Source organism: Excalfactoria chinensis, chromosome Z (genome assembly GCF_039878825.1).
Source record: "Excalfactoria chinensis isolate bCotChi1 chromosome Z, bCotChi1.hap2, whole genome shotgun sequence".
Classification (NCBI taxonomy): Eukaryota; Metazoa; Chordata; class Aves; order Galliformes; family Phasianidae; genus Excalfactoria; species Excalfactoria chinensis.
In genome coordinates, this window is record NC_092857.1 from 70,433,806 (window position 1) to 70,441,645 (window position 7,840).

Genomic DNA, 7,840 nt, shown 5'->3' on the forward strand with positions numbered 1-7,840 from the left:
TGAAAGGAAGGGGTTGCGCGTGTGTCTGTGTGTGTGCGCACAGGGCTGCACTAAGGGATGTGGTTGCGTGAGTGTGTGTGAGCACATGGATAGTGCGTGGATGCGGTGGCACCAATGTGTGCTTGCACAGGGGTGTGCTGAGGAGTTGGGTTGCACACAGGTGCACACACAGGGATGTTTGTGGTAGCTGTAGGCAGCTCTGAGCAAGTTTTTCTGAGCAAGTTCCCATCTCTTTTCCATTCCTTTGCCCCTCAGAACGGTTTTCCAGTGGCTCTCGTCCAAGAATTCTTGGAACAGCCTGCGGCTGGCTCTCCTGAAGCTCAGGGTCCTGACTTTGCTTTTGGCCAGGCCCGCATTCCTCGAGATGAGGAACTCTAGGAGGGCATGGTCACTACAGGCCTGACCACCTCCAGACTTAAGCCCTGCTGTGCACCGTGTCCAGTAATGCTTCCCTTCTGCTTGGTGTGCTTAATGCTTGGGCCACACAGTTCATCTCTGTGCACTCCAGCAGTCTCTCAGACAGCTTGCAGCCAGCCATGCTGATTTCCCAGCCTGACTGGAATCCCCCATCAAGTTAAGAGTCAGTGAGCGCGGTGCTTCTGGTAGCTGCAGTAAGCAGGGCCCATCAACAGGCTCCCTTCACCGGGCGGCCTGGAGCAGACTCTCACCTCCAGAAGCCCACGATTGGTTCAGTCATTAATTTGACCTGCAAGTTCTCCATGTGATCATGGCTGTTCTTAGTCCTTAGCAGTCAGCTTCTTCATATAGAGGGCAAATCCCTTGCCCTCCTGAATTCCACAGTAACAATCACGTCTGCTTTGTGTCAGGCTTTTGTTTTCTTTTTTTTAGTTATTACTATTCTTTTCCCATTTACTAGGTAGGAAAGCTACTTTCTGAGCCAGGAGAAGAAGAAGTGCAACAGGCAACAATCTTCCTTGCACTGCGCAGTTTGCATGAGTAGCCAAGTGCTCCTGAGGTCATGTGTGCTGCAGAGCTGACCTTGGTGGCAGGGGCCGTGTCTTCATTTTCTACCTGCCCCGTGGGAACATAAGAAGACTATTCAGAGCAGGAGCTGCAGAGCAGGATGAACGGCATGAGAAGGTAAGGCTGGGAACCAAGGAGGCAGCTTTTGTGTCGGGCAGCAGTGATGCAGGGGGCTCCCCAGCAGGAAGCTGGCTCATCCAAACGCTTGCTGAGTGTTTGGAAGCCCAAACCCTTATGGTCTCTAAGCTGAAGGCAGCCCAGAGGCAGCATGTCCTTGATCTGATCGTGGTGTGCCTGAGTGAGGGAGTGATCCAAGCTGGATGCAGAAGAGTCATCTTAATTTCTCTGATATTTGACTTCAGGTGACACCTCTTGGGTGTTGGTTTCCTAAAATTTGGATCTAGGAGGCGGCCTCTCCCTTTGCTTAAGGTTGCAGTCATTGCTGGTGTGGGATCATTTGTCCCACAGCTGGTGAGCAGAGCTGTTGCTCTCCTGAGCGTGCTGCACGTGGAGACAGAGCTTTGGACCCCCTTGCTAAAGACCACCCTGTGAGAGCCTGTCAGAAGCACTGCTGCGGTGTGCACGTGAGCTGGGCGCAGCTTAGGCTGAGCAGAACTAAGAGGTGAGCTGGGTTTGGTGCTGGGTGGTTGCTGGGAGGTGTCTCAGCAGAAAAGCCAGGCTGGGGTGTGCACGCTGTGTCAGTCCTCATCCCAGCTGGCAGTGAGAGTTGGAGGACGGTGATGGGTGCTGCCTGCTCTCGCTGCTGCACCGAGTTTGTGGCACAGCAGCACAGTGGTGAGTGAGCTGGGAGGGGGACGGACTGCTGCTGTGCATGGCTAGGCCAGAGCTGGAGGTTTGTCCAACACGTGCGTCATGCTGGTGCAGCCATTGCAGCTGCAGCAGGAGTGGAAGACAAAGAAGTTTTCTTCGTGAGAGCAACACCAATGATTTGATTCAAATGTATAACTGCTATGAAGATGGTGAGGAACAGATCCACCTGAAAGACATGCTTGATCACATCAGGAATGAGCATGTGATCAAATAGAGCCAGCATGGCTTTCCCAGGGGAAGGCCATGCCTAACCAGTCTGGCGGCCTTCTGTGATGGAGTGGCGGCATTTGTGGACAAAAGGAAGGAAACAGATGTCATTGACCTGGACTTGAGCAAGATCTTTGACATGGCCCTCCACCACATCCTTCTCTCTAAATTGGAGGGACGTGGATTTGACAGGTGGACCACCTGGTGGAGAAGGTATTGGTTGAAAGGCCACAGACAGAGGGTGGTGATTCATGGTTCTGTGTCCAGGTGGAGGCCGATAACAAGTGGTGTCATCCAGGAGTCTGTCTTGGGACCAGTGCTTTTTTACATCGTTATCAGTGACACCAGTGATGCAATCGAGTGCACCCTCTGCTGTTTGCTGAGGGTGCGTCTGACACAGCGGAAGGAAGGGATGCCATTCAGAGGGACCTCGCCCGAGAGGTTGGCCTAGGTGAATCTAATGAGGTTCAACACAGCAAAGTGCAAGGTTTTGCACTTGGGCTGGAGGAATCCCAGGCATTCCTACAGACTGGGAGGAGCGGTCCTTAAGAGAAGCCCCGCAGAGAAGGACCTGGGGGTCCTGGTGGATGAAGAAGAGAACGTGAGCCATCAGCGTGCTCTTGCAGCTCAGAGAGCAAATGGTACCCTGGGCTGCATCAGAAGAGGGGATGGCCAGCAGGGACAGGGAGGTGATTGATCTTCATGATCCTTGAGGTCCCCTCCAACCCGGGCCGTTCTATGGTTCTGTGATTACACTCACTGTCCGAAATAATGGCAGCTGTGCAGAAGCTGGATATATGTGGGGACAGCTCTTGTAAGCAGCTGATTTTAAGACCTTGCCCTAGTCGAGAGTCTAAATTGCGTGTCAGAAGAAAGCTGGGAAAGTGGTTATTGCTCATTATTTTTCATTTGCTGATTCTTTCTTTAGGGTTCCTTTTCAAAAGGAGATTTTGGTGATGGAAGCAGCTGAAGAAGGAACAAAACCAGCTCTTGCCAGGAGTGCTTGAAGTCCCTGTGGAGAGAAGCAAAGAACCTGGGCTTCCTCTGGGATGCTCCCCACCATGTCTCAGGAAGGAGACAGCTGCTGTTCCAATTTCTGCTCTGTGTGTGGAAAGGTACGCCTGGGTTTCTTCTGCTTGTTTTCTCTTTCTTTTTCTCTCTTTTAAGGAGAAGGGGTGGAGCAAGGGGAGACCCACTGGTCATTTGTTACCTCAAGAACAGGATGGATTCTGCATTCACCGTGAAAAACCTGGGCTAGTAGCACGGGCGTGTTTCAGGCTGGACTCTTCTTTTCCTGCTCAGTTTCCTTTTGGCTACAGGGAGACAGCTGTCGAAAGGTGTGTTTTCAAAGCCACTCTAGAAAACCGTGTTTCACTGTTGCAGGTGGTTCAGTGTGCTCTTGCAGTGTAGATGCGTTTGCTGTAGAATCTTAGTGGTTTCTGTTCCTAGGGGAGGACTGGGAGGAGGTAGTGAGAAGAGAATTCAATGCCTTGGGTGTATCTTAGTGAGAAATGTTGGCATGAGGTGCTGAAAGTCTTCAGCTGTAAAAGGACAGTGAGGCTCAGACTCCTTAACCTGCTGGAGCAGGGCGGAAGCAAGGAGTGGGCACTGCCCTCCCAAGTGCAGGCTGCACTTGGTTATGGTCTGCCAGGTCTCTGCTGCCCTGTGTTTCTTCTGAGAAGTTTGTTGGAGCTGCTTGGAGTAGTGAAGGGTGGGGAAGAAGTGCTGTTCAAGAGCTAAGGCTCTGCATGATAATTCTGGATGGATTGAACCACGGTGTCTGAAGACATAGCTTCCATCAGAATGATCCCAGCATTGTGCAAGTGTCTCAGCTGAACCCCCTGAGCAGGTGTCTGAGAGCACCCGCCTCCTCCAGCTGAGCCATAGGCAAGCTAACTGTGCCCAGGAATTACAGCTTATGCAGACTGAATATGCTTCCAAGTGTTTTCCTTAGTGATAAACAATGTCCCAGCACTCTGATATTCCATCTCCGGCACAATCTGGAGCATCTCTGCAAACCATGGGTGCCCCTTCCCACCCCCGTTTCTTCCTTTCTCTCTTTAGAATCAGTGTGGTGCAGTTCCCTGCGTTTGTGAGCAGCAGCCAGCAGGCCGCAAGAGATCCAGTTGCACCTTTAGCAGACAGAGGGATGTGATGGGGACAGACTGTCCTTACCGCCATGCAGAAGTGAGTTTTTCCCGTCCTCTATTAAGAAGTAGGAAAGAATAGAGTTTGAATGTTACTTCTGAGCAGGTGCTGTGCTGTAGGGGATGTCAGGTAACCATTTACTTGGGGGTGCGGGAAGGAGCAGTGCAAAGTGATGTATTAGTTTGTGTTTTGGCTGTTGAAGTGCAGTTCCATTTTGGGGAGCAAAAAGATGGGCTAATGTGGAAAACAGAAGGGAGAAGGCTAGTACCTGGACAGTGGGCTGAGCTTTGGTGACTGCAGCCATTTGCAGGAGAAGTTTTGCTGTTTTGCACAGTGGAGTTCAGAATGGGAGCTGATGATGAATGGGAGCTGCTGGAGAAACAGACTTCCATGGACAAGTTCCAGTGCCTCAATGACTTTCTTGTAGCGAGGCAGCAGTGATGCTGGAGGGCACGTGGTGAGTGCGTGGACAGGGTGGCACAAACGAGTGCGTGTGCTGAGGAGTTGGGCTGCACACAGGTGCAGACAAAGGGATGTTTGTGGTAGGTGTAGGCACGTCCGTGTTCCCAGGGATGGTTTGCACACGTCTGTGAATGCAAAGGAGGGCAGAAGATGCGGTGCGTGCATGAGGGTGTGCAAAGCAGGCAGGGTGGCACACAGGTGTGCGTGTGCACGTGGATAGGGGAAGGCTGGGGTTACAGGTTGACCTGTGCTGAGGTGAGTGGGGGCTCACGGTGTTGCTCAGTGGTAGATTTGTTCACACTGAGTGCTACCAGGAAACTCGCGCACCCTTTTTGTTTCAGCTGTGCCAGTGCTGTGATCCCTTGCTGCTGGGCTGGGGTGTTGGAAGGATGGTGTGCGTGCCGAGCTCCCATCTCTCTTGCAGGAATCAAGTGTAGAGCCAAAGGGATGTTTGGGCCAGGTGGCTGCAAGAAGGCTGGCTGTTTGGGATGGTGGTAGCTGATGGAAAATGGGTATTCCGTTCAGCTTTTAACAGAAGTCAGGGGTCCTACAGCAAGAATGACTAGGATCTCGAATGGCTTCAAACATGCACACTGAGTACATCTGTCCTGCCATGCCATCTCTGCTTCTTTCTGATGAAAGCATTTTTACGACCACGTGTTGGGCCTGTTTGCTTGAAGAAGGAGAAATGTTAGGTACAGTTCTCACCGAGAACTTCTGCGTAATTTGAATCATGAGTGTTAGCACAGTTCTCCTACTACTAATGGCTTTCACTAAACCACGTCCCTCAACACAACATTCAGTCGTTCCTTGAACACCCCCAGCGTCGGTGACTCCACCAGCTCCCTGGGCAGTCCATTCCAGTGCTTGGCCACCCTTTCTGAGAAGTAATATTTCCTAATGTCCAGCCTGAATCTCCTCTGCTGCAGCTTGAAACCATTCCCTCTAGTTCTGTCAATAATGACACAAGAGGACAGGCCGTCCCCCAGCTCACTACAACCTCCCTTCAGGAAGTTATATTGAGCAAGAAGGTCTCCCCTGAGCCATCTCTTCTCCAGGCTGAGCATTCCCAGCTCCTGCAGCCTCTCCTCATATGGCCCCATTGTGCTCCAGAGCCCTCACCAGCTTTGTTGCCCTTCTTTGAACACGTTCCAAAGCCTCAGTGTCTTTCTTGCACTGAGGGGTCCAAAACTGGAAACAGAACTTGAGTTGCAGCATCACCAGTGCCGAGTACAGGGGGACAGTCACCTCTCCGCTCCTGCTGGCAGTGCTGTTTCTGGCGCAAAATGAATGTAAGTGTCACATGTGTAACATCCTTTTTGATGGAGTTCTCTGACGGGAGTCCAATGGATTTGAGACCTGACTTGAAGCCTGTGGGCATCACCCAGGAGTTGGAGTGCCAGGATTAGGCCAGGGAACAGGAACCTCTTTGGTGGTTATTAACTCCCACCTTTTTTGGTCAGGAATCTATGTATGTATTTTTGTTGTTTTTTTTTTCATGCAAAGAAGAGACCAGTGAAGCTGTGAGGTGTCTAGAGCACAAGTCTTATGGGGAGCTTCTTATGGAACTGGGATGATTTAGTCTGGAAGAGAGGAGGCTCAGGGAGGACCTTATCATTCTGTACGATTACCTGAAGAGAGGTTATGTGGAGGTGAGGGTTGTCCTGCTCTTCTCCCATGTAAGTAGTGACAGGAGTGGAAGGAACAACCTCAGGTTGTATGAGGGGAGATTCAGCTTGGATGTTAAGAAAACCATCTCCAAATGGGTGCTCAGACGCTGGAGGCATCTGCTGGCTGAGCGCTTTGTTGGGTGAGCATCACACTGCTGGAAAGCACGCAGCTGTTGTCTCTGCGAACAGCCCCATCCGTGGGGACTGGTGGCTTTTTCATGTTACCCTTGTGTTTCAAGTCCTACATCCAGTTACTCGTGCTGTTTGAAAGCACCATTTTAGAGGCAGCCTTGATTTCTGCAGCTGCGAGCTTTGTGCCACGGGAGCTCCCCTGCTTCTCCCTGGGATGGGCGACCGAATGGAAGGCCCAGCAGAAGTCTGGGTAGGTGATATCACTTGCTGTTCCTTTCCCCACCCGTGCCAGGAGAAGCAGGGAATGGGACTGGGGGACATCCCAGCGGTGGGATCCTGCCTCAGCAGAACTGAATGGCTGTTCTGATCCATGTATTTTAACCTGAGTGGATCTGACACTAACAAGAGAGGCGAGGGGCCTGTGGGAAAAAAAATGTATGTGCCACAATGTGTGCTATAATGTAAACCATGAGGTGGGTCAGAGTGGAGCACAGGCTTGGGTGCATCTGATTCAGGAGCAGGGACACGCAATGCTCATCTTGGGTGTCTGGCTGACAACAAGAGCAGAGAGGTAAGTTTCACAGGGTCGCGTGCCCATTTTATTTTCTTTTTCATTCATGATGCATAGAGGCGTTACCCAGACAAAGTGAGCATTTGTCAGCTGGACTTGCTAGAAATGACCTAGGCAGTGAAATGGGTTTGAAGCATCCCAAAGAGCCCTGCAAAAGAATGCTGAGAGTTAACCTGGCACCCTCCTTTGGAAACCTCCGGTGTCTGTCAGCTCTTCAGCTGTGCCCAAACACCTCCCATTGCGCTGCCACACCAGGACGTAATTCCAACCCCACCCTGAGTTCTGGAATGTTGTGGTGCCGTGTTGGAATCACATGTGACCAGGGGGTCTTGCCTCCCCCCCTTGTGGGGGGTCATGGTGGACCAGGCTGGTGGCTGTTGGTGATGTCATAAGCAGCTGGCATGTGGAGAGGAGTGGTGTGTTCTATGTTCCTTTGTGGGCGTGTAGGAGTTCGGAGTGGTTGTTTGGCTTGTTGTTCTTGTGCCTTTAGTGCCTTTGTTTGAGTACCATCGTGCGCAGCATCCTGTAGGTAAGCTGAGCCGGCGTGGGATGGACGGGTGGGCAGTGAGGTGTTGAGAAGTGCTGGCTGTCGGAGCTCCCAGCACCGTATTGCTTACTCTTGCGCATCAGACGTCATTTTCCCCCGGTAGACACGTCCCAAAGGGGGTATTCATAAAAGTACCACCCGTCCCATGCTTCTTCAGCCGTCTTCTTTGCTCAGTTGTGGAAGCAGAGTAAAGCTGCTGGGCGGACAGGCATCACATAGCCTGAGACTCAGCATGTCTTGCAGCAAGTGGATGGGACAGTTGTGCTGTGTGCTTTATTCCATGGCTGT